A 27,534-nucleotide genomic window follows, 5' to 3' on the forward strand; every position below is an offset into this window, starting at 1 on the left:
CAACAGTATTTCTCCCTATTGTACTTCCTTTGGACAATGATGCAGACTCCCTCCACAGGTTGAATGTTTTCCTGCATAATCCTTAAAAGTTGCTTGTTCCTCAAGCCCTTAGGCAACTGGTTAGTATGCAAGATTTTGCTTGTAAGCTCTTGAACTTATTTTTGGTGTGTGAATACCAAACTTAGTTCCTTACCAATGTTTCTTATTCAACCAGTTAACCACACACACACACACACACACACACACACACAGATATATATATATATATATATATATATATATATATATATATATATATATGACACCTTGTGCCTTTGCTGAAGGTCACAAAACTAAAACTAGAAAACAAACAATGGCTAAATAGTTTCTCTGATTGCTTGGAGCTTGCAACTGATTATGCAGAAGGTGAAAATGTGTTTTCAAATGAGATTTTGGTGGAACACCAAACTTAGCAATCTTCATTCTCCCTTGAATTATTTTGGTGTGCAACACCAAACTTAGCTCCTTGCAATACAGATAAGACTACTCAACCTTTTTATTGATATAAGTGGGAAAAGAAAACTACCTCTGGTTGGGTTGCCTCCCAACAAGCGCTCTTTTAATGTCACTAGATTGACATCCTTCATTCTTTGATCATGGAAGCTGGAAATCATGTTGCCTTAGATTTTCTCCTCTCACTGTGAGCTTCCTTTCCTCTATCTCTTCTTGTGGAACTTCTCTGTGGTGTTTTTCCTGGATAATGACTTCTTTTTCCATAGTCTTCTCACTTAGTTCTGAAATGTATTTAGCAATTTGCCCCATTTGTCTTTCAAAGTTTCTGAATGCTGCTTCTTGGTTTTTGACTACCAGGGCTTGATGGTTGATAAACCATTATTTTATGATTTATATTGTGTTTAATTGTGTGGTTTTATCAAATCTTTAACCACTTATTCATATGTTTAGCATGTATTTACAATTCCTTCCCAAAATTGTTTATGGTTAAAAACTTGTTTCCTAGAGACTCTTAATTATGTATTTTTAATTTTCCTTTATTCCATTCGATGCCGTGATTTGTATGTTAAGTGTTTTAGGATTCATAGGGCATGAATGACTTGGAAATTGGAGAGGAGGCTTGCAAAAATGGAAGGAACACAAGAAACTAAGGAGATGACCAGCGAGCAATGACGCGAGCGCATGGCCCACAAGAACGCGCAAAGTGAAGAATTCGCAGCGATGCGGACGCGTGCCTGATGCAAACGTGTGGATTGGAGTCTGCACGCATGACGCGAATGCGTGAATGACGTGAACGCGTGACAAGGAAAATCGCTAACTGACGCGAACGCATGGACAATGCGTACGCGTGACCTGCGCGATCTGCAAAATTAACAGAATACGCTGGGGGTGATTTTGGGCCGCTTTTTGACCCAGTTTTTGGCCCAGAAACACAGATTAAACCTAGGGAAGATGCAGAGACTCAACAAGCATCCACACACATTGAGATTCATCACATTAGGATTGCTTTTAGTTTTAGATATGAGTTTTAAGAGTTGCATTACATTGATAGTTTTATGCTTTTGTTTGGATTTTTGGATGCTGAAAGTCATTACCTCCATTGAAGACATTACTTTAGTTTGTTTCCTTATTCCTTTATTTTTAATTAGTTACTCATTGACCCTATTCAATTAAGTATGTTACATTTTGAATTTATTAATATATGAAGTTATTTTTATTTTAATTAATTTTAATTTTCTGTTTTATTTCAATCAATTATGTCTTCTCATATTTTTATGATTATTAATTTCATGTCAATGGAGTAGAATTTATACTTGACATGGGGTTGATTAAGAGGTGATACATGAGTTGGAATACTCAAGTGCTTGGTTAATCTAGACGTTGTTAGCTAACTTCATACTTACTAACACTAGACCTCCCCAAGGGAGAGGGCTAGGATCTGAGGGTAAGAGTTAGTTCAATCACCATATCTTTCCTTATTTAGTAAGGGAAAATCGAGGGAGAACAACAACCTTTTTACACCACACTTGAGAAGATCCCAACAAGGATAGAAGTTCCACTTAATTATTCCCCTAGTCAAGGCCTTTTATTCAGAATATCAATAATTATTTTTAGTTTATTTTTATTGCCTTAATTTACAACTATTTTAATTACTCATTATTATCAAACTCAACTTTCTGGGAATTTTCTGATTAATAAATTAGCACTCTTTCCTGCAACTCGTTGGGAGACGACTTGGGACTCATACTCCCAGTATTTTATATCTAAAATTTGTGACAACCCTTTTTTAAATTGGTGAGGCAGATCTTAGCTGGTTTAGAGCTATACGTGCAACGCTATTCTCTTAATTGAAATCTCTTAATTGGTTAACCTCTGCCACGCACCAATTTTTGGCGCCGTTTCTGGGGAGTTGCAATAGTGTGCTAAATTATTAATTAGTGTATATATTTTATTTTATTTGCATATTTTATTTTTATTTCTGTTACCATGAGTTACATGTCTTTCTCATTGAATGACACGTTCATTGCCTGATCCGAGTTTAGTCCCATTTGATCCTAAAATTGAAAGAACTCTTTCACATATTAGACGAACTCGATGTTGGTTAGCCTCCGAGGGTGGTGAAGTGATTATTATCAATTCACCAGTCTCATCTGAGGGCGAATATAAACCGCCATCTGAGAGCGAGATAAGCTCATTTACTACTGATCTAGTTGATTTACGTGCAGGAAACATGACAGAACCTTGGAGAATCACTCTCCAGGAGGCAGGAGTCCCATATTTTACACTGCATCCATATCAAGTACATCACCCAACTGCAGCTGCAGATTTTGAACTAAAAACCGCACTGATCAACTTGATGCCCAAGTTTCATGGCTTACCTGCTTAAGAGCCTATCAAGCACCTTAGGGATTTCCAGACAGCCTGTTCTACTGTTAGACGTCATGGTGCAGATGAAACTTCTATTCTGTTAACCGCTTTCCCGTTCTCTCTTGGGGGAAAGGCGAGGGAGTGGTACTGCTCCCAACCTGAAGCAACTGTTACCAACTGGGATACGCTTAGAAGAGAATTTTTGGAAAAATACTTCCCAGATGAAGTCACAGATAGACTGAGAAAAGAGATCTCCTGCATTATTCAAGGTGAATTAGAGACTCTCTTTGAATATTGGAAGCGCTTCAACAATCTCCTGGACGCATGTCCACATCACATGATTGGTAAACTAGTATTGATCAGCTACTTCACCCAAGGCATGAACCCCCAGGATAAGACTACACTGGAAGGTGCCTGTAATGGTTCTCTGAAAAAGTACAAAACCGTAGATGAAGCATGGCAATTGATCAGCGACTTAGCGGAGTCCACTAGGAACCATAGACAGAGGCGCAACCCCAAAGCTGTTGCAGAGATTTCCACTAGCAAAGAGACTACTGCTCTCACTCAGAGTATATGTGAAATGACCAACCTACTGAAGCAGATGCAGTTGAATCAACAACAAGCACAACAAGCTCAGCCTTCACCACAACAAAGCCAACAGTTAGTTCTACAAAGAGTATGTGGGATCTGTGCTGATTATAGTCATTATACTGATGAATGTCCACAGCTCCAGGAAGACAACACTGTGGCAGCCACTCACAACTTCTATGACCGCCCGAATCAAGGTAATCAACAAGGTGTCAACTACAACCAAGGTGGCAACAATAACCATGGATGGCAAGACAACTCCAACCAAGGCTGGAGAGATAATTCTAACCATGGCTGGAGGGATAACTTTAACAGAGGAGGCAGAGACAATAATGGAAAACAGAGATAGAACAATAATAACAACAACACACAGCAGAATTAGAACCAACCTTATAGAGCACCTCACCTAAGACAATCACAAGGACCCCAGCAAACCCAACAACAAGTTTCACAGACTGCTTATTCTAGTTCCTCATCAAATAACGAGATGCTCCGTTCTCTTGCACAAGGAAAACAAGACATGCATGCTCAGCTAAATTCTAGTCTGAATGGCTTAACTGCCACGTTACCAGCTCTCGTCTCCTGGATGGATTCCTCACTTAATTCCACACATCAACCTTCAAGCTCTAATGGAATTCCTTCTCAACCACTGCCTAATCCTAAGGGTGGCATCAATGCCATAACTCTAAGGTCCGGAACCACACTCCAGGAAAGGAACCATGAGGAGCCAAGCCCACTAGAAAACATGCCAACAGAGGATGTGGTGGAAGTAGAAGAAGCTGAAGAAGAAGAGGACGTACAAGACATAGTTGAAGAAGAAGAAGCTCAACCACAGAATGAAGCAGCAAGGGATGCTGAAGCTACAAATCGCGCCCCTCCTATTCCATTTCCACAACTTGCAAGAAAGCCCAGAAAACAGATGGAACTTGACCCCAAAATGGTAGAAATATTCAAAAAGGTCGAGGTAACTGTTCCCCTTTTTGATGTTATTCAACAGGTACCTAAATACGCAAAGTTTCTAAAAGATTTGTGCATACATAAAGATAAAATTAATGAATTAGAGACTATTCCTTTAGGTAGTTCTATATCTGCTTTAATGGGAAATATACTTGAAAAATGTAGTGATCCAGGTCCATGTATGATTAGCTGTACCATTGGAGGTGTGATATTTTCTGACTGTATATGTGATTTAGGAGCATGTGTTAGTATAATGCATTTATCTATATATGATACTTTGAGGCTCCCTCCCTTAAAAAGGTCGGCAGCTCGTTTTGTGTTAGCAGATAAAAGCATTATTACAGTAGTTGGAATTGCTGAAGATGTACTAGTGAGCATTAAGGGGCTCACGTTTCCCATTGATTTCTACATCCTGGAAATGCCCCCTAATGACTCAGGAAGACCATCGTCAATCCTGCTTGGAAGACTATTCCTGAAGACTTCAAAGTTCAAGCTGGATGCATTCTTAGGAACTTACTCTTTTGAGATAGATGGCAGAACAGTGAGTTTCAGTTTAAATGAAGCTATGAAGCATCCTCCGGAAGATTATTCTATCTTTCAATGTGACATTATTGATGAAACTGTAGCTGAAGTTCACCAGGAAGAATTAGAAGAAAAGTACATGGAGCAAGGTCCAAGTGTAGGGACACTTTCTGAAAACCATGAGAAGACTTTACCATTATCACCAGCCCCGGATGATCCAGAGCCTAGCTATGAGCAGAAATTAGAGTTAAAGCCCCTTCCTCCACACCTCAAGTATGCTTACCTTGAGGACAAGCAGAAGTTCCCGGTCATCATTGCAAGGGAACTCACTTCTCAACAAGAAGAACAACTACTCAGGGTGCTGAGAAAACATAAGAAAGCAATTGGATGGAGCTTGGCGGATATAGTAGGCATCAGTTCTCAAGTTTGCGAACACAGAATATTCTTAGAAGAGGGAGCAAAGCCTGTCCGTCAGCCTCAAAGAAGATTGAATCCCACCATCTTAGAAGTTTTCAATAAGGAAGTAACCAGACTACTTGAAGCAGATATCATTTACCCAATTTCAGACAGTGAATGGGTCAGTCCAGTACAAGTGGTGCCCAAGAAGTCTAGAGTCACAACAATAAAGAATGAGCATGGAGAGCTTCTGACAACTAGAGTACAGAATTCATGGAGAGTTTGCATTGACTATAGGCGTCTCAATCAAGCCACTCGCAAGGACCATTACCCCTTGCCATTCATTGATCAAATGCTTGATCGCCTGTCAGGTAAATATCATTATTATTTTTTAGATGGTTTACAGGATACTTTCAAATTCTTATAGCTCCTGAAGACCAAGAAAAGACTACTTTTACATGTCCCTTTGGAACTTATGCTTATAAGAGAATGCCTTTTGGCTTGTGCAATGCACAAGCTACCTTCCAAAGATGCATGCTGAGTCTTTTTTCTGATCTTACTGAGAACTGTATGGAGATTTTAATGGATGATTTTAGCATATATGGTGATTCATTTAACCTTTGCTTGGATAGTTTATCTAGAGTGTTAGACAGATGTGTTAGTACAAACCTTGTATTAAATTTTGAAAAATGTCACTTTATGGTCAAACAAGGGATTGTACTAGGACATGTTGTATCTAATACTGGCATCTCTGTAGATCCAGCAAAGGTGGATGTTATTTCTAGTTTACCTTACCCCTCCTCCGTGAGGGAAGTCCGTTCGTTCCTTGGCCACGCAGGTTTTTACAGGAGATTCATTAAGGACTTCAGTAAGGTAGCATTACCTTTATCCAGATTACTGCAGAAGGAAATTGAGTTCGAGTTTAGTGAGAGATGTATGCAAGTGTTTGATAAGCTAAAGACCGCCCTAACTCAAGCTCCAATTGTGAGAGGTCCAGACTGGAGCCAGCCATTTGAAATCATGTGTGATGCTTCCAACCATGCAGTAGGAGCAGTGCTGGCTCAGCGCGAAGGTAAGGATCCTTTTGTAATTGCTTATGCATCTAAGACTTTAGATGCTGCTCAGTCTAATTATACTACTACTGAAAAAGAGCTTCTTGCTATTGTTTTTGCTTTGGATAAATTCCGAGCCTATTTACTTGGTACTAAGGTAGTAGTGTACTCAGACCATGCAACTCTAAAATACTTATTAGCTAAAAAGGAGTCCAAACCAAGGCTAATACGTTGGATACTGCTGTTGCAAGAATTTGATTTAAAAATTAAGGATATGAGTGGTAACCAGAATTTAGTGGCAGACCACTTGAGTCGCCTTGAGCACATTAAGGGTGACTCCACTCCTATAAATGATCATTTTCCATTTGATAACTTACAAGCAGTATCTGCAGTAGTTCCTTGGTATGAACCTGTAGCTAATTATCTAGTTAGCCACACTTTTCCTCCAAATTTTACTAAGCACCAGAGAGATAAGCTGAAAAGCGAGTCCAAATATTATATATGGGACGATCCATATTTATGGAGGTGTGGTACTAACCAAGTAATTAGACGGTGTGTTCCTCAATCAGAATTCCAGTCTATTTTAGAGGCTTGCCACTCATCTGAGAGTGGAGGACATTTTGGCCCTCAAAGAACAGCTAGAAAAATTCTAGATTGTGGATTCTGGTGGCCTACTCTTTTTAAAGATGCTGCTGAATTTTGTAAATCTTGTTCCTCGTGCCAAAGGTTTGGTAATATATCTAAGAGGGATGAGATGCCTCAATAATTTATGCTTTTCTGTGAAATTTTTGATGTTTGGGGCATTGACTTCATGGGTCCATTCCCAAATTCTAGCGGTTACTCTTATATACTATTAGCCGTTGATTATGTTTCTAAGTGGGTGGAAGCAATTTCCGCCCGCACTGATGATGCTAACACTGTTGTTTCCTTTGTTAGAAACCATATTATCTATCGCTTTGGATCACCACGAGCAATCATGAGCGATCAAGGCACCCATTTTTGTAACAGGAGACTAACAGGATTACTGAAAAAGCATGGGATAATTCACAAAGTAGCAACAGCTTATCATCCCCAGACCAATGGGCAAGTAGAAGTCTCTAACATAGAGATTAAATGTATTCTAGAGAAGATAGTAAAACCTCACAGGAAGGACTGGAGTGCCAGGCTACAAGATGCACTCTGGGCATATAGAACAGCATACAAGACACCCATTGGGATGAGCCCCTTCCGCTTGGTATACGGAAAGGCTTGCCACCTCCCCGCAGAGGTAGAACACAAGGCTTTCTGGGCTGTGAAGGAGTGCAACATAAATCCTACAAAAGCTGGTGCTGAAAGAAAGTTGCAATTAGCAGAACTAGAGACTCTTTGCCTAGAAGCATATGATAACTCCAGGCGTTACAAGGAGAAAATGAAGGCTGTCCATGACAAGCACATTAAAAGGAAAGAATTCAGACCAGGGGAGTTAGTTCTTCTTTATAACTCCAAACTGAGGCTCATGCCAGGTAAACTGAGATCAAGATGGGAAGGTCCATACAGAGTAGAGAAGGTAGAGCCATACGGAGTTTTCCACCTGTGTCATCCTATTAACTCCAAATTTCTAAAGGTCAATGGACATCGCCTAAAGCCTTACCATGGTGAGAAGATGAAGAATCAAAAGGAACTAGAGATTTTCCTCTTGGAAGATCCACCAAGAGACACTGAATGAGCCTAATGAGTGTCCAACTTAAGGACGTAAAAGCAAAGTGCTAGGTGGGAGACAACCCACCATGGTATGATCATTCCGTTTCAGTCTTAGTTTTAAAATTTACTTTATTTTTATGATGTTAATGACTCTTCTCATCATCCCTGCATTTAGCTGCATACAGTTTGCATGTGCATTTTGCATAATAGTTTTTCATCTAAAAGAAGAAAAAAAAGGAGAGCACGCGATGTGGCAGCGTCGCTGATGCGTCCGCGTCACCAGTGCGTTATGAAGAAAAGAGAATTGGACAGAGAGTCACGCGAAAGCGTGGCTGGAGGCGTGCCTTAGGCACAAATATGATCACGCGACCGCGTCGCTGATGCGTCCGCGTCATTTGCGAAATAGCCTCCCCACGCATTCGCGACGCCCATGCGAACGCGTGACCCTAAAAATTTGACGTAAATAGGTGTATGGCAGCATGTTGCGATGGAGCTGGGCTGGACTGATGCTAGAAGCCCCAGCTACATCACGCTACCGCGTGCCCCATGCGGTTACGTCATTTTCAAAACATCACCATTCACGCGATCGCGTCAACCACACGATCGCGTCACCTTAAAAATTTTGGCAAAAAGTGTTTGAAACAGAGAGTCGCGCGAACGCGTGGCTTATCTCGTGCCATTTGCACAATTCAAGTCACGCGACCGCGTGACCCACGCGTCCGCGTCACTTGACACATTCACATGCCACGCGACCGCGTGATCCACGCGTCCGCGTCGCATGCAGCGCACATAATATTCAAATCAGCCAAAATATCTTATATTTTCTTCCCCCAAATCCTAATTTTTCTTTTCCTTTGTTATTTCTTTCTTCCCCCTTCTTCTTCCTCTACTCATTCTCACTTTTTACATTCTCCTTCCTTATTCTTCACACCCATCATCAAGGTTCTCTTCTTTCTTTCCTTACTCTTTACCTTCCCTTATCAATTTTATTTATATTTTAAATTTTTCTTTTCACATTCATTATCTATATTTTCTCTTATTTTTCTTTCTTCTTATCCCTTCTTATTGGTGTTGAAATTTATTTCAGTCTTTATTTTTCTCTATTTTGCTTGTGGATTATCATGGATTTGTTTGACAATTATTATCACTCTTTAAAGGGTTACTTGCATGTCTATTTTATATTTTCAAAAATATATTTACCATGCATGCTATGTGTTTGTGAAAAAGCCCGTATGGCATCATGCACTACCTTCATGTTATCATACTACCTTAATGCCTGGTTTTCACAAAACTCCTTTTATATTTTATTAATTTAATTTAATTGTCAATACAAACAGGTTATTAGTTTGAAAGAATTGGTAATCTAACTTGGACATTGAATGCTTGATCTATGCTACTCATGCCTTTGCCGGCATGCCAATAAATATCTTGCATTTATTTGCCATCACATGCACGTACTATTTTACCTACGATGAACTTTTCACATGTAGTCTAGACCATGTGTTAACGACATCCCTCTTTACCCTGCATTGATTACCACTCATAATATTCGCTCCCTTGCTCGAACCCTTAACTTTACATGCACTTACCTCTTTCCTTTTTCAGGATGGCCACCAAGAAAGAAAAAGAGAAAGCTATTTCCAAACCACCAGCAAGGAGAGGTACAAAAAGAGCATTAGTGGCAGAGCCATCTTCAACAGCAGTACAGCCCTCAACAAAAAGAATTAAGAGGATCATCAAGGTCGACGAAAAAGAAAAAGCTTTCCCAGCAAAGGACACTGCGCGGTTTCCTAACCGCTACTGTGAGCAGATGTTCCCCATCCTGGCAAAGAGGAATTACAACAATGAATACCTTCTCATCCTCCCAAACCACAATGCTGACTTTGTTGAGCCGAAAATTGAACGAAGACAATGGGGATTCCTATGGAGACAACTACGGCAGGTTAATCTCTCATGGGTAGTAGAATTCTACTCCAACTTTTACGTGCCAACCATGCAGTCTGTCTATGTCCGTCAGAAGCATGTCCCCATAACTAAAGAGGCCATTCAACAAGCTTTAGATCTTCCCCCTGCTCCAGAAGGATTAGACGCATTCCAAGAAGCCTCACTCAAGCGCTAGACATACCAATTTGACTGGGGTGCCGTTCTCAGCGTTATAGCACAACCTGGCAGCCTATGGATCCACGGATACCATCGATCCCGACCAAAAGGGATATCGGCTTCAGCATTTACCTTGGAGGCTCAAGTATGGGCACAGATTATCTCTCATTATGTTTTTTCGAACACTCACGAGTCCTCCTTCACTGCAGATATGGCTGTTTTACTCTGGTGTATCCTCACAGACCAGTACCTCAATTTACCAAGACACATCCGGAATGCAATGGGACACGTACAGATAGCGGGCAACTTACCTTTTCCTGCCTTGGTTTCAGATCTCGTCTCAGCAGCCGAAGTCTCCTACAAAGCTGGGGACATCAAAGCCTTCCTTCCCTGGGATGATCAATACGTCTCTAACGGGATAACAAGCGCCGATTCACATACCTTAAGGAGCTATTTATGGGAAAATACAAAGACCCAGACACCTCGAAATCCACCTCATTTACCAGCACAGGGAGCCATGACGATCCCGATGGTGGAGACCCTGCTACCAGCCCCCCTCTGTTCCTGACAGATGGCACCGAGGACGGTGCAAAGCCTTAAGTGTGGGGACGTCGGTCAGTACCTAACTTTCAGAGGTAAATTCTCTTCCCTAATCACCAATAAAATAGGATATTTAGTTAATTTTTCTTTTGTTTAGGATAGAATAGATTGCATAGAAATAGATTATTCACATGCATGTTCTACTTGATTGAAAATAATAAGTTTCTTCTAAGACCCTATTTTCTAAAAAATTTCACTAATTTAAATCAAAACCTTTGTGTAAACTTGTTTGAAGTTGTATTTGGAACATAGTTTAAAAAGCTAAGAACACACAACCTGAGAGATTTGAGCTTAATTACATGGTTATATTATTTAACCATAAATATTTTATTCTTGTGTGTTTGCTTCTCCATGATTGTTATCTTTATTTTGTTTCATCCTATATGTCCAATATTTAATATGTTATATGCATGCGTATGATTGAGGCCATTATTTGTTTAGCTCACTTATCCCAAAAAAGCCTACCCTTTAAATTACCTTTCCCAGCCACTTTGAGCCTTTTAATCCCCATTTGTTCTATATTTTACCACATTACTAGCCTTAAGCGGAAAAACAATTAAATATCCCAATTGAATTTTTGGTTAGCTTAAGATAGGAATGGTGTGTTAATCAAGTATGGGAAAATTGTGGGAACAAAGGTTAATAAGGGGATGCTTCATGATAAAATAATGGGAATTTGGGTACCTACTCATGTGAAACTATGAAAATTCAAAAATCCATGTGCATTTGTAATGTTATGTTTATTTTTATTCCAATTAAAAAAAATCCAAAAATATTCAATAAATAAGTAAATAAATAAGGGGACAAAATTACCCCAATGTTAAGTTAATGAAAAATCAATGCATATGTGACAAAAATTAAAGAAAAGTTGATACATGAGTATGTAATGCAAAAGTGAGAATTTTGGGTAGCTAGGCATGATTCTAGAGTTATATAGAGTGTATGTATGTTAGGTGAAAGCTTAGGTTAATTAAAGATTCAATTTATAAAGCTCACTTAGCCATATACATATACCCTTACCCTTACCTTATCCCCATTACAACCTTGAAAAGACCTCATGATGTTTGCATTGGTATGTTAAATATTGTTGATTGGTTAGGTGAAGAACAAATTTTAGAAAGCATGACTAGAAAAGAGTAGAGTGATTACCCTATACACTTGAGAGAATAGAGTGCACATACACCATCAGTGAGGGTTCAGTGCTTAATTCTATGTTCCCTGCTTTCATGAGCTGTCTTCTTACAATTTTACCTGTATTTACTATATGAATTGAGTTAGTGAAATCTAATTTATATTTGTCTTGAAGAGCTTACTCACCTTTAACCAAGTAGACAAGAATCATATAGTTGCATTTACACACACACACACACACACACACACACACACACATACACACACACACACACACACACATATATATATATATATATATATATATATATATATATATATATATATATATATATACATATATATATATATATGTATATATATATATATATGTTACATTGCATTGCATGAGTTTTACATTTTCCTACTCATTTACTTTATCTCCTTCAACTAAGCATGAGGACATGCTAATGTTTAAGTGTGGGGAGGTTGATAAACCATTATTTTATGATTTATATTGTGTTTAATTGTGTGGTTTTATCAAATCTTTACCCACTTATTCATATGTTTAGCATGTATTTACAATTCCTTCCCAAAATTGTTTATGGTTAAAAACTTGCTTCCTAGAGACTCTTAATTATGTATTTTTAATTCTCCTTTATCCCATTCGATGCCGTGATTTGTATGTTAAGTGTTTTAGGCTTCATAGGGCATGAATGACTTGGAAATTGGAGAGGAGGCTTGCAAAAATGGAAGGAACACAAGAAACTAAGGAGATGACCAACGAGCAATGACACGAGCGCATGCCCCACGCGAACGCGCAAAGTGAAGAATTCGTAGCGATGCGGACGCGTGCCTGACGCAAACGTGTGGATTGGAGTCTGCACGCATGACGCGAACTCGTGAATGACGCGAACGCGTGACAAGGAAAATCGCTAACTGACGCGAACGCGTGGACGACGCGTACGCGTGACCTGCGCGATCTGCAAAATTAACAGAATACGCTGGTGGGGATTTTGGGCCGCTTTTTAACCCAGTTTTTGACCCAGAAACAAAGATTAAACCTAGGGAACATGTAGAGACTCAACAAGCATCCACACACATTGAGATTTATCACATTAGGATTGCTTTTAGTTTTAGATCTGAGTTTTGAGAGTTGCATTACATTGATAGTTTTATGCTTTTGTTTGGATTTTTGGATGCTGAAAGTCATTACCTCCGTTGAAGACATTACTTTAGTTTGTTTCCTTATTCCTTTATTTTTAATTAGTTACTCATTGACACTATTCAATTAAGTATGTTACATTTTAAATTTATTAATATATGAAGTTATTTTTATTTTAATTAATTTTAATTCTCTGTTTTATTTCAATCAATTATGTCTTCTCATATTTTTATGATTATTAATTTCATGTCAATGAAGTAGAATTTCTACTTGACATGGGGGTTGATTAAGAGGTGATACTTGAGTTGGAATGCTCAAGTGCTTGGTTAATCTGGAAGTTGTTAGCTAACTTCATACTTACTAACACTAGACCTCCCCAAGGGAGAGGGCTAGGATCTGAGGGTAAGAGTTAGTTCAATCACCATATCTTTCCTTATTTAGTAAGGAAAAATCGAGTGAGAACAACAACCTTTTTACACCACACTTGAGAAGATCCCAACAAGGATAGAAGTTCCACTTAATTATTCCCCCAGTCAAGGCCTTTTATTCAGAATATCAATAATTATTTTTAGTTTATTTTTATTGCCTTAATTTACAATTATTTTAATTACTCATTATCAAACTCAACTTTCTGGGAATTTTCTGATTAATAAATTAGCACTCTTTCCTGCAACTCGTTGGGAGACGACCTGGGACTCATACTCCCAGTATTTTATTTCTAAAATTTGTGACAACCTTTTTAAATTGGTGAGGCAGATCTTAGCTGGTTAAGAGCTATACGTGCAACGCTGTTCACTTAATTGAAATCTTTTAATTGGTTAACCTCTGCCACGCACCAATTGTCCATGAGTTTCTCCATTATTATCTCTAGGTTAGAGATTCTTTAAGAGCATGGAATTGGTCGTGGTTGTGTGAAATGAGATGGTTGATGGAAGTTGTTTTGGGAAAATTGTGAAGTGTGATGTGGTTGGCCGTGTGTGTGTTGTGGTAGTGTGTAATGGTTGTTGTTGGTAGGGGTGTGGTTGTGCTTGTTTGTGATGCTGAGACTATTATAATTGAGGTTCCTTGGTCCTGGATTTTGGTGCTCACCCCACCTCAAGTTAGAATGAGTCCTCCAGGATAGGTTGTGCGCATCACCATGAGAATTGTGTTGGAACGAACTTGAGGTGTTATTTAGAGATTGCACTTGCTCAGGGCTTCGTTGCTCATAGTTGAATGCCCCAAAACCTTTTTCAGAATGATTCCATCCATGTGAGGTTTGAGATTGGCTTTGTGCATTCACTACAGCAATTTCCAGCTCATTGATTTTCCTGACCATAAGCTCCATTTGTTGCTGAAGTTGTTGGTGCATCTACTTGTTTTGGGTTATGATTGTATTTACTCCTTCAAGTTCCATCACTTCCTTCTTTTGTGTGAATGGTTGCACTTCTGCTTCCAGTTTACTGATTTTCTGGGGTGGTTTATTGTTGGCCACTCCCTCTGGTGAATTAGAGGTATTCCCTTCTATCTCTTGTTTCTCTTCTCAACCTTCAAAGTATCTCAAGATCAAAGGGTGTGAAGTCATTGCTTCTTCCTCCTGGCACAAATTTAGAAACACAAACAGAGCACTCTATAGCTTGAGTGCAGTCAGGACTAGTAGAGACAAAGTCTCAAACAGTTAGTGTGATTATTAAAAACAAAGAAAAATGAAGAAAAATTGCTTAATCTAGACCACCACCTTACTTAATCATTGTCAATCTAGATCAATCCCCGACAACGGTGCCAAAAACTTGATGGGTGGAAATCAGATTCCACACCAAAACTAACCAGCAAGTATTCCGAGTCGCATCAAGTAGTAATTACTCACATGAGTGAGGTCAATCCCACAGGGATTGATGGATTGAGCAATTTTAGTTAGGTGATGAATTTAGTTAAGCAAACAGTTGATGATTTGAGTGAAACTTGAATAGTAGAAGCTAAATTGCATGAAAATAAAAGGGAGAGGGGAAATTGACAGAAAAGTAAAGTGCAGAAGAGTAAATAGTATGAAACTTAAAGTGCAAGAAAGTAAAAGAACAGAAACTTAAAGTACAAGTAATATAAATGACTAAAACTTAGATTTCAAGAAATGTAAATAACTGAAGCTTAAAGTGCAAGAAATGTAAATTGCTTGAATAGTAAAGGGATGTGGGAGCTGGGATTCAGAATTTAACAGAAGAATGTAAAGAGAAATTAATCTGAGAAGTAGAAGATGAAATAAGTTGCAGAAAATCTAAACAGAAAGGTAAAATTTGCTTGAAGAACAAAACAGAAAGTAAACTTAACTCAATTGTGAAAATCTAAAAGAAAAATTGAAGATCTCAGGAGATCAATGAGACTAGAAAGTAGATCTAGATCTCAATTCCTTCCTTGATCAAACAGAAAACAACTTGTAAAATGAAATGAAATTTAAAAACAGCAGAGAAGATTGAAACCCAATCCTTAGATCAATTGAGGGGGAGAGTGGAAGATGATTCTTAGAATTTGAATCAATCGAGCTCTTCATCCTCAATTCAAGATCCAAAATAGGAAAGCTAAAGTTGCAGAAGAAGAAAATTTAAAACAGCAAATGAAATTTGAATTATGCAGAAGAAGAACAAAGATGAATTTCAGATCATGAGTTGAAACAGAACTTCTTCAATCTCAATCCAAAATTCATAAACAGAAAGTAAGAATTGCAGAAGTAAAACAAAGAGAAAGAGAACTCAGATCTCAATCCCAATTCCCAAATTCAAAATGAAATCTAAAGATGAAAACTAAAATTCAGCTAAAGGTAAAACAAAAAAATGAAAGAAGGTCCTCTACAAATCAAACTAACTCCTATTTATACACTTTCTAATTTTGATTTTAGACTTTGGAGTGGGCTTTTCAAATTGGTGAAGGATTGGATCCAAAATGGTAATTGAAGTTGGAAATGGACCAAGGTACCTCCAGGGGAGCGCTCAGTGATGTAACTTAACGTAGCGCTCCCTTTGCTTTGTGTTTGGGCTTGTTTTGTTGTGTCCAAGCCTTGCTCATAGCGCTAAGTGAAATGAAATAACTTAGCGCTACAAGCCTTGGGTGGGACTCCCCCTTCGAACCATGGTGAATGCATTTGTGCCAATTCCCTTGTGAAGCAAAGTGGCGCTCAGTTAGTTAAATTCACGTAGCGCTTCATGCTTTGAAGAGAGGCTCCCTCTTCGAGCCTTGGTTCCCTCATTTTGGCCACTTTATTTTGTGAAACATTGTAACGCTCAGTTAAGGGAATTAACGCAGCGCCCTTGCCTTCCTTATGAAGCGCTTCCTCCTTGCTCCCTTTTGTGCTTGGTTCGATCCTTGGTGAGTTCACTTTGGCCCATTTTCTTAGTGAGCCTTGTAGCGCTCCTTCCTTGCTAGCACAAGGTCCCCATTTCAAATCCTGGTGGCTTCATTTTGGGAGTTTCCTTTGTAATGTATTTTCCATGTGCAAGGTTCGATTCTTGGTGGCTCCCTTTAGTGTGCTGTCCTTGTATTTTCTTTTGAGTGAGGCACGATAAAGGGAAAATACTTAACTGAGCGCTATGCTTTTGCCTTGTTCCATTGGGTGCTCAGTTAAATTACACAACGTAGCATCCTTGGCCTTGTGCCTTGGCTTCTTGATTTGGTGTACCCCTCTTTCTCTAGCGCTCACTTTTTAAGCGCTATGCTCACTTTTTGAGCGCTATGCCTTGGCCTCTTGATGCGCAACGCTTTTGTTTCCTTGGACCGCGCTTGATTGAGCACATTTCCCTTGTTTCTTTCTTTTCTTCACGTACAAGTAATCAAAAGAACCAATCAAAGCATCACCGAATTCACACGGTTTATAAATCATTCAAAAACTAACTAATTCTAGCTTAAACCTCATGATTTTGTGTCAAATAAAGGATGGTTGATTGATTCAACGAAATCATACAAATCCACTCCAAATTACTTACTTATAATGCAAGAAAGTGCATAAAACCTAATGAAACAAGTGAGAAATGCTTGAAAAGCTAGCATAAGATGACTTGTCATCACAGCCCCAATAAAAGAAGTCTATCAGCATATAGTTGATCAGGACATCATCCCAAAAGCTAGGCAGCTAAAAGAACATATTGGGGGGAATAACTCCCTATACTGTGGTTATCACCGAGGTTACGGGCACATAACTTAAGATTGTTTCAATCTAAAAGATGCCCTGGAATAGGCCATCCGAGAGGGAAAACTTCCTGAATTCATGAAAATTATTCGCGAACTAAGAAAGCTTACCCGAGAAAGGTCACCAGTGGCAGAAGAAGCGCACAACCCCAGGGCTGCCAGAGCACTCCCAAGGGAAGAAACCGATAGGGATCCCACCATTGTGATTAACGTCATGATCGGACGTTCAGGGAAAAAATATATGTAACGACCCAACTTCTAGTACTTCTTGACCAAGGCTAGCAACCAGGCCCTACTTCACGATTTCTTTAGAGACTCTAGACCCTATATTAAATATATACATATGAGCCTGTAGGGCTAGTTGAGATCGCGTGTCAGATATACAGGTATAACAAAATAAGTAATAGTTGGTGCATGAGCATCTTTAGTTGTTTTTAGTTATTATTTCTTTGAATAAAGTTAGTGATCTCCTTATTTTTATTAAGATTCGCATGAAGAGAAGAACAAGGAGGAAGGAAAAAGAAGCAAGCAAGTCCTAAGGAAGAACAACTGTGCGTGCAACACACCTCACCATTGGCGTGCAACAAGCCAAGCAAAAACAAGCCCAGGAAAGTTCAAAGAGAATTTTCAACCTTGACCTCTTCATACTCCAACGAACATAACTTGAGCTACAGAGGTCCAAATAAAGCATTTTTAGCAGCATTAGAAATCTAACATCCAGAACTTTCCAACGATATATAATAGTTTATAGTGGACATTCAGTTGAGCTACAAACGACCCTTATCTTCCAACATGTAACACCCTATCACCCTAAGCCTTACCTCATGTTGTAAAGCAAAAGATAACAAAGCATCACAACAGTTCTAAAGCTCATACAATATATATATATATATATATAGAGAGAGAGAGAGAGAGAGAGAAGGAAGTAATATTACTAGAAGCCCAATGAATAGATAAAGCTCAAAGACGTAGAAAACAGATAAAAGCACAAAGCGTTACACACGATAACTGATGAGCGGATATTTTATATGCTTTTTGGGGTTAATTTCATATAGTTTTTAGTATGTTTTAGTTAGTTTTTAGTTTATTTTCATTAGTTTCTAGGCAAAATTCATGTTTCTGGACTTTACTATGAGTTTGTGTGTTTTTCTGTAATTTCAGATATTTTCTGGCTAAAATTGAGGGAGCTGAGCAAAAATCTGATTCAGGCTGAAAAAGGATTGCTGATGCTGTTGGATTCTGACCTCTCTGCACTCGGAATAAAATTTCTGGAGCTACAGGAGTCCAAATGGCGCGCTTCCAATCGCGTTGGAAAGTAGACATCCAGGGCTTTCCAGCAATATATAATAGTCTATACTTTGCTCAAGGATAGACGACGTAAACTGGCGTTCAACGCCAGTTCCATGTTGCAGTCTGGCGTCCAGCGCCAGAAACAAGTTACAAGTTAGAGTTCAACGCCAGAAACAGGTTACAACCTGGCGTTGAACGCCCAAAACAGCCCATGCACATGAGAAGCTTAAGTCTCAGCCCCAGCACACACCAAGTGGGCCCCAGAAGTAGATTTTTGCACCATCTATCATAGTTTACTCATTTTCTGTAAACCTAGGTTACTAGTTTAGTATTTAAATAACTTTTAGAGATTTATTTGGTATCTCATGACATTTTAGATCTGAACTTTGTACCTTTTGACGGCATGAGTCTCTAAACTCCATTGTTGGGGGTGAGGAGCTCTGCTGTGTCTCGATGAATTAATGCAAGTATTTCTGTTTTCCATTCAAACATGCGTGTTCCTATCTAAGATATCCATTCGCACTTCAATATGAATGTGATGAACGTGACAATCATCATCATTCCTCCACGAATGCGTGCCTGAAAACCACTTACGTTCCACCGTAGAATGAATGAATATCTCTTAGATCTCTTAATCGGAATCTTCGTGGCATAAGCTAGATTGATGGCAGCATTCAAGAGAATCCGGAAAGTCTAAACCTTGTCTGTGGTATTCCGAGTAGGATTCGGGGATTGAATGACTGTGACGAGCTTCAAACTCGTGAGTGCTGGGCGTAGTGACAGACGCAAAAGGATAGTAAATCCTATTCCGGTACGATTGAGAACCTGCAGATGATTAGCCGTGCAGTGACAGCGCACCATGACCCTTTTCACTGGAAGGATGGATGGTAGCCATTGACAACGGTGATCCACCAACACACATCTTGCCATAGGAGGATGTGCGTACGTAAATCAAAAACAGAGGAAAGCAGAATTTCAGAGTACAAAGCATCTCCAAAACTCCAACATATTCTCCATCATTGCATACAAGTATAATTTGTGTTCTGCCCTTTTATTCCTTGCAATCAAATTTGATAAGTGAATTATTTTATTGTCTTCCTGACTAAGAGTTACAAGATAACCATAGATTGCTTTAAGCCAATAATCTCCATGGGATCGACCCTTACTCACGTAAGGTATTACTTGGATGACCCAGTGCACTTGTTGGTTAGTTGTGCGAATTTGTGAAGAATTGTGATTTCCAATTTCGTGCACCAATAACTAAAGCGTAAAGATAAGAAAAGGATCATAGAATACAAGATAATCAAAGCATATATATATATATATATATATATATATATATATATATATATATATATATATATATATATATGTAATGTATACAAAAGAGAACTAGATACAGCCTGCGGAGTTTAGGCTGGCTAACTCAACTAAATACAACAGAGTTTTTGGAATAAAATAGCAATATCCTAACTCTCAAAGTAAGCCTCTAAGGCAACAAGGTACAATATATGAAAGTGAGAGATACTACATCAAAATGAACAAAATACAAGGATAAAAATGATCCACCGCATCTGTTACCATCCCGCAAACTCACCAAGGTGGGTTGCGACCTGCATATGAGAAACAACAACAACATATGGTATGAGAATCAGAGGTTCTCAGTATGGTAACAGTTCCTAATAGATAAGATATAAGGTTTCGAGATGCCAAAGGCAATCCTAGAACTTCACATTAAGCATAAGATTCAAACTTAGAAACATTTAAATAAAAACCCTAAAGGGTTATCTAAACTTAAGGATTTTCTAACTAACAGAGCCACCGCTGTCCCACAGCCTCCACCAACCTATCCTTCATGCGATCCCATTGGCACTGCCTACCGAGCCTCCACAATCCCAGCAGAAAACACAGATAAATGCAAGCAAGTAAAGCACAGGTGATATACATTTACCGCAAGTAATTTAGGAAGTAAGTAAGCATGTTATACATTTAGGCATTAGATGCAATTAAGCAAAGCAAGAAAACGCATAGAAAATGCACATGATGAATGCCTGTCCTATTGGCCGTGATATTACTTGTTGGTTCAACTGCCAACCCGACACATCCCCTTGGGATGTCGCCTTTCGGTCACAAATAATTGGTATCCCAGGGATATAGTGCAAGGCACACTCTTACGACTCGAAAGGATGCGAGTGGGATACTCAGCCTTAGACCTCACATCTCAACATAAGCGGGATTAACCACCGTCCTTACACCGGCGCCGCAACCTCGACAAGCGGGATTAACCACCGTCCTTGCCAGGTGCATAGCGACTCATCAATATCAGTATATAAATAGCATATAATAAATCTCAAAGATCACTGCTCATATAGCCCAAGTCTATTAATACTCATATAATCAATCTCATTAACCATACTCATTCATTTCCAAGTTCCAAACTCATCCTCAGTTCTCAATGTATTATCATCTCAACTCTTCACCAATCTACTCAAGTCATTCCATCCACAGAACTTCCCAAACCTAAGTCTGCGTGTTCTAAAATCAAACAGAAATTGTCTAGTTTAAGTTACCAATCTATCCTCACTAGCCTCAAAGTCCTACCACTAGCTAAGAGTCTTAAATAGAAGTTAAAGAAGTTTAGAAAGCTAGAAGAACCTTTAAAAAGTAAAAAAAAAAAAAATCAAGTTTTCAGCAAAACAAGGGTCTTGCGTACACATATCCCTTCTCGCATACGCATGGGTGTAAAATTGCCCAAGTTGCATGCGCGAGCTATGTTTGCGTACGCAAGTGTCCAAAATAGGAAAGAGTTGCCGTGTCGCGTGTTACCAGTCACGTACGCAAGCCTATAAAAATGACATTCTTGCGTATGCATGCCAGTGTTGTGTACGCAAGAGTGCATGGTAGTAGCCAATCCCCGCGTTGCGTGCATTGTCCGCGTACGCATGCATTGAAAACCTTAGAATATTTTAAAAGCTGCAAAATTCAGATTTTTGTACCGAACTTCAAACATGCATAACTTTTTCGTTTTAAAACATTCTCCATTCGTTCTTCGAACGTCTTAAAGCTATCGGACCCAACTTTCGTTTTAAATCAAATTTCATCAAAATTGAGGGTTCAGGAGCCAAGTTATGCCCCATCAAAGTTCATCAAAAATAAGGTTTTACCAAAATTGACAAGGTTCTCTAGTTTTCTAAAACTTCAACCCAAACTAAATTCAAACATATTCAAAATCATCATCATAACACTACTACACACTACAATTTACTAGTCAAATACACTTCAAGCATTTTCACACCTATTTCACTCAATTTTTCCTCTCTTCCACCCACAGTTCAACAAATTCAACAATTTTCAAACCAAGATTTCAATCTCAACAAATTTGCACAAATTCAACTCTTCATAAGTATCATTCATCACATATATCATCACCAATCCTCATTGACATCCATTTCCATCCAACTTCATCATCAACATTAATAATCATCAATATTCATCATCAATTCAATAATTATCAACAATCATCATCAATTCAATCTTATACTACGGTCCACTAGCCTATGTTTCATGAAACAATACATATTACCTAAAGAAAATCGAAACTATACCTTCGCCGATTCCCAACACGCACAAAACACCAAAATTGACTTCCAAACAAGCTTCCACAAAGGAGTATGAAGAAAGAAGTATGAAATTTGATTTCTTACCAACAATGCTTAGCTAGAAATGACGGACTCGGCAAGAGCTCCGTGTGGCCGCAAACGGCACGGGAATCAGAGCACCATAGCTCAAGTTACAAGCAAAAGATGAGAAGAATGAATAGTGATCTCTTCTTCCCCCCTTTCAATCTCACTCAGCTGCAACCCTCACTCTTTGTGTGTGTTATGAGCTAATTGGGTTCATTTTTAGTGTATTAATATGTTGGGCTTGGGCGCAATTTGGTTCCGGTCCAACTACTTAGCGTTTTTGGCTTGTTTGGCCCAACTTTAGGCCAAAACCTTTAAGATTAACACCCAGTTTTCAATTCTAAATATTTTTCTAAGTTTTTCTATAGTCTTTATCACTCTTACACAATATCGGACAGACTTTAGCCGGTACTAACAGAAAATTATATTTTCCCAGTTGGAAAAATCTATTGAACTCAAATCTCACCTTTAAACTTTCTAATTAAGATGTCTAAATTTTCGAACCTATTCTAGGTAATTAAATTATTATTTTATATCCATTAATTGATTAATAGTTTTCGGTTCTTACATTCTCCCAACCAAATTAGAAATTTTGTCCCCAAAATTTAGAAATTACCTAAGAATAACTCGGGATAATCCTTCTGCATCTTTGACTCCAATTTCCAAGTGCGCTCTTCCATTCTAGCTCTCTTCCAAGTTAGCTTAACCAATAAATCTTCTTTTTCGCAGCTTCTTTACACTAGAGTCGTCATTCCTCATTGGCATGACTCAAAACGTTAGGTTCTCCTTCAACTCAACTGACTCAGGCTCTAACACGAGTCGCATCTGGTGTGTACTTACGGAGTTATGACACATGGAATACGTCATGCAAGTTAGACAAACACGGTGGCAAGGCTATTTGATAAGCCACCGGCCTGACTCACCTCAACACTCCAAACGGCCCTATGTATCCCAGGTTCAACTTCTTTGTCTGATCCGCATAACTCTTTTGTCGGCTCTTTGCAGTTAGAATTCTAGGTTGAATTTGCTTGATCTTTTTAGTGGTATCTGCTATTAAATCTAGCCCCAACACACTTGTCTCACCGGCTTCATACCAACACAATGGAGACTGGCACTTCCGTCCATACAAAGCCTCATACGGAGCCATCCCAATGCTCGCATGAAAGCTATTGTTGTGCACAAACTCCACCAATGGAAAGTAACGGTCCCAACTTCCCGGTTGATCCAACACACACGCCCTTAGCATATCCTCCAATGTCTGAATAGTCCTTTTTGACTGTTCATCAGTTTGTGGATGATACGCCGTGGTGACACATAGTCTCGAATCGAAAGCTCTTTGAAAAACTCCCCAAAACCTTGACATGAAACAGGGATCTCAATCTGATACTATCGTCTTTGGCACACCATGCAACCTTAAAATCTTCTTAATGTACAATCTCGCCAATTCTTCCAATGAATAGTTCACTCGGATAGGAAGAAACTGAGCAGACTTGGTTAGGCGATCCACGATCACCCAAACCATATCAAATCCTGACCTAGTCCTCGAGAATCCTGTTACAAAGTCCATAGCAACTCCTTCCCACTTCCACTGAGGAATTTTAAGAGGCTGTAGCATTCCCGACAGTCTCTGGTGCTCTATCTTCACCTTCTAAAACGTCAGACACTTGGACACCAGTGAAGCTACATCACCCTTCATTCCAGGCCACTAAAACATTCTCTTTAAGTCATGGTACATCTTCGTACTTCCTGAATGAATAGAGAATATGCTATTATGAGCTTCCGACAACAATTCTTGCCTTAAACTTCCAACATCTGGCACAAAAATCCTCCCCTTATATCTCTATATACCTTCACTGTCCTTAGTGAATTATCCTTGCTTTTCTTTCCCAATCAGTTGAAACATCTTCTGAAGCTCCTGCTCGTCTTGCTAGGCCTTCTGAATTTCTGTCTTAAAGATACTTAAAATATGCAACTGATTCAAACAGGCTTTTGCGTCAGCTTCCCTAATATCCAACTTAAGTTCCGCAAACTTATTCACTAACTTCTTCTCTTTAATCTGCATCCAAACGATAGCTAATGACTTCATGTTCAAGGCATCCGCTACAACGTTAGCCTTTCCGGGTGATAACTTAATTCAAAATTGTAACACTTCAGTAGCTCCATCTACCTCCTTTGTCGCATATTGAGCTCTTTCTGATCAAAGATGTACTTGAGACTCTTGTGATCAGAAAAGACTTGAAACTTTACTCTATACAAATAGTGCCTCCATATCTTCAACGCAAACATAACTGCCACCAATTCCAAGTCATGAGTTAGGTAATTCAGCTCATGTGGTCTTAACTGAGCAAAGCATAAGCTACCACATTCCGGTGTTGCATTAATACACAACCCAAGCCTTTCAACGAGGCATCGCAATAAACCTCAAATGGTTCATGTGGTTCAGAAAAATCAAGTCTAGCGCTGAAGTTAACTTCTCTTTCAAATTTTGGAAGCTTTCCTAACATTCTGACATCCACACAAATGGTGACTCTTTCCAAGTCAGCTTTGTCATCGGAAACACGATTTGTGAAAACCCATGGATGAATCTTCGATAATACCTGACTAACCCCAAAAAGCTTCTAACGTCAGTGATGAGCGGACAATTTATACGCTTTTTGGCATTGTTTTTAGTATGTTTTTAGTAGGATCTAGTTAATTTTAGGGATGTTTTTATTAGTTTTTATGTTAAATTCACATTTCTAGACTTTACTATGAGTTTGTGTGTTTTTCTGTGATTTCAGGTATTTTCTGGCTGAAATTGAGGGACTTGAGCAAAAATTAGATTCAGAGGTTGAAGAAGGACTGCTGATGCTGTTGGATTCTAACCTCCCTGCACTCAAAGTGGATTTTCTGGAGCTAAAGAACTCAAAATGGCGTGCTTCTAATTGCGTTGGAAAGTAGACATCCAGGGCTTTCCAGCAATATATAATAGTCCATACTTTGGCCGAGTTTAGACGATGTAAAAGGGCGTTGAACGCCAGTTCTACGCTGCTGTCTGGAGTTAAACGCCAGAAACACGTCACAAGCCAGAGTTGAACGCCAGAAATACGTTACAAACTGGCGTTCAACTCCAAGATTGACCTCTACACGTGTAACATTCAAGCTCAGCCCAAGCACACACCAAGTGGGCCCCGGAAGTGGATTTATGCATCAATTACTTACTTCTGTAAACCCTGGTAACTAGTTTAGTATAAATAGGACTTTTTACTATAGTATTAGACATCTTTGGATTATCTTTTGATCATTTTTGAGATCTCTAGACCTCCATGGGAGGCTGGCTACTCGGCCATGCTTACCCTGTATTCACTTATGTATTTTTCAACGGTAGAGTTTCTGCACTCCATAGATTAAGGTGTGGAGCTCTGCTGTTCCTCAAAGATTAATGCAAAGTACTACTGTTTTTCTATTCAATTCAACTTATTCCGCTTCTAAGATATTCATTTGCACTTCAACCTGAATGTGATGAACATGACAATCATCATCATTCCCCCATGAACGCGTGCCTGACAACCACTTCCGTTTCACCTTAGATTGAATGAGTATCTCTTGGATCTCTTAATCAGAATCTTCGTGGTATAAGCTAGATTGATGGCGGCATTCATGAGAGTCCGGAAAGTCTAAACCTTGTCTGTGGTATTTCGAGTAGGACTCTGGGATTGAATGACTGTGACGAACTTCAAACTCGCGAGTCCTGGGCGTAGTGACAGACGCAAAAGGAGGGTGAATCCTATTCTAGCATGATCGAGAACCTCAGATGATTAGCCGTGCTGTGACAGAGCATTTGGACCATTTTCACAAGAGGATGGGACGCAGCCATTGACAACGGTGATGCCTCCAGACGATTAGCCATGCAGTGACAGCGCATCGGACCATTTTCCAGAGAGGATCAAAAGTAGCCATTGACAATGGTGATGTCCTTACATAAAGCCAGCCATGGAAAGGAGTAGGATTGATTGGATGAAGACAGCAGAAAAGCAGAGGTTCAGAGGAACGAAAGCATCTCTATACGCTTATCTGAAATTCTCACCAGTGATATACATAAGTATTTCTATCTTTATTTTCTGTTTAATTAGTATTATTTTCGAAAACTCCATAATCAATCATTATCCGCTTGACTGAGATTTACAAGGTGACCATAGCTTGCTTCATACCAACAATCTCCGTGGGATCGACCCTTACTCACGTAAGGTTTTATTACTTGGACGACCCAGTGCACTTGCTGGTTAGTTGTATCGAAGTTGTGAATGAAAAACAATTTATTAAGACGTGCGTACATAGTTTTTGGCGCCGTTGCCTGAGATCACAATTTCGTGCACCAGTTAGTCACTGACGTTGGTTTTCTCTATTCCATCACTGCCTCAACCTTCGAAAGATCCACCGTTATTCATCCTTTGCTCACCACATGTCCTAAGAACTTTACTTCCTCTTTCCAGAATTCACACTTCCATAACTTCGCATGCAACTTTCGCTCCTTTAAAATTTGCAACACAATCATCAAATGCTCTTCATGCTCTCTCGCCGTCTTTGAATAAACCAAGATGTAATCTATGAACACCACCACAAACTTGTCCAAGAAGGGACGAAATGCTCTGTTCATGTATTCCATGAACACAACAGGCGCATTCGTCAACCCAAAGGACATCATCAAGTATTCCCAGTGACTGTAAAGCATTCTAAACCCAGTTTTTGGAATATCCTCCTCTTTCACCCTTATCTGATAGTAACCTAACCTTAAATTAATCTTCGAGAACACCCCAGCTCCTTGCAATTGATCCATTAAGTCATCGATCATCGGTAATGGGTACATGTTCTTCACTGTCACCTTGTTTAACTGTCTGTGATCCACAAAGAGTCGCAATCCTCCATCTTTTTTCTTCACCAATAAAACTGGCACTTCCCACAGAGACACACTCGGTCGAATGAACCTCTTGTTCAGAAGCTCTTCCAGTTGAGTCTTAGGTTCAGGAAACTCTATTGGAGCCATTTTGTATGGCACAATTGACACTGGTCCAGCTCCCAGCACCAAGTCTATAGCAAATTTGATCTTCCTTTGAGGTGGAAATTCGAGAATATCTTCATGAAATACTTTAAAAAACTCCATAACTACTGAAATTTGGTCTAAATTATGCTTTTCACCCAATGAATTTGTAGCGAAGAGTATATAACCTTGACACTCTTTTCCACTACAATTCACTATTAAAGAGTTCAGGTAATAACCCTCAGCTACAATTGCTCCTTCTCTGCCTTCCGATAAAAAGTGAATCGATCGCTCAAAGCAATCCAACAACACTCAGTTCTTTGACAACCAATTAAACCCCAAAATCATCACCAACCTAACCAT

General features: G+C 39.2%; 1 non-coding gene across 1 annotated transcript; it reads right to left on the reverse strand.

Annotated features, from left to right (window-relative positions):
• Positions 1–3,094: 3,094 nt before the first annotated feature.
• LOC112781615 (small nucleolar RNA R71) lies at positions 3,095–3,202 on the reverse strand. Its single transcript, XR_003192381.1, has one exon. It is a non-coding gene; the product is annotated as a small nucleolar RNA R71 (small nucleolar RNA).
• Positions 3,203–27,534: the final 24,332 nt, after the last annotated feature.

Source organism: Arachis hypogaea, chromosome 19, assembly GCF_003086295.3.
Source record: "Arachis hypogaea cultivar Tifrunner chromosome 19, arahy.Tifrunner.gnm2.J5K5, whole genome shotgun sequence".
Classification (NCBI taxonomy): domain Eukaryota; kingdom Viridiplantae; phylum Streptophyta; class Magnoliopsida; order Fabales; family Fabaceae; genus Arachis; species Arachis hypogaea.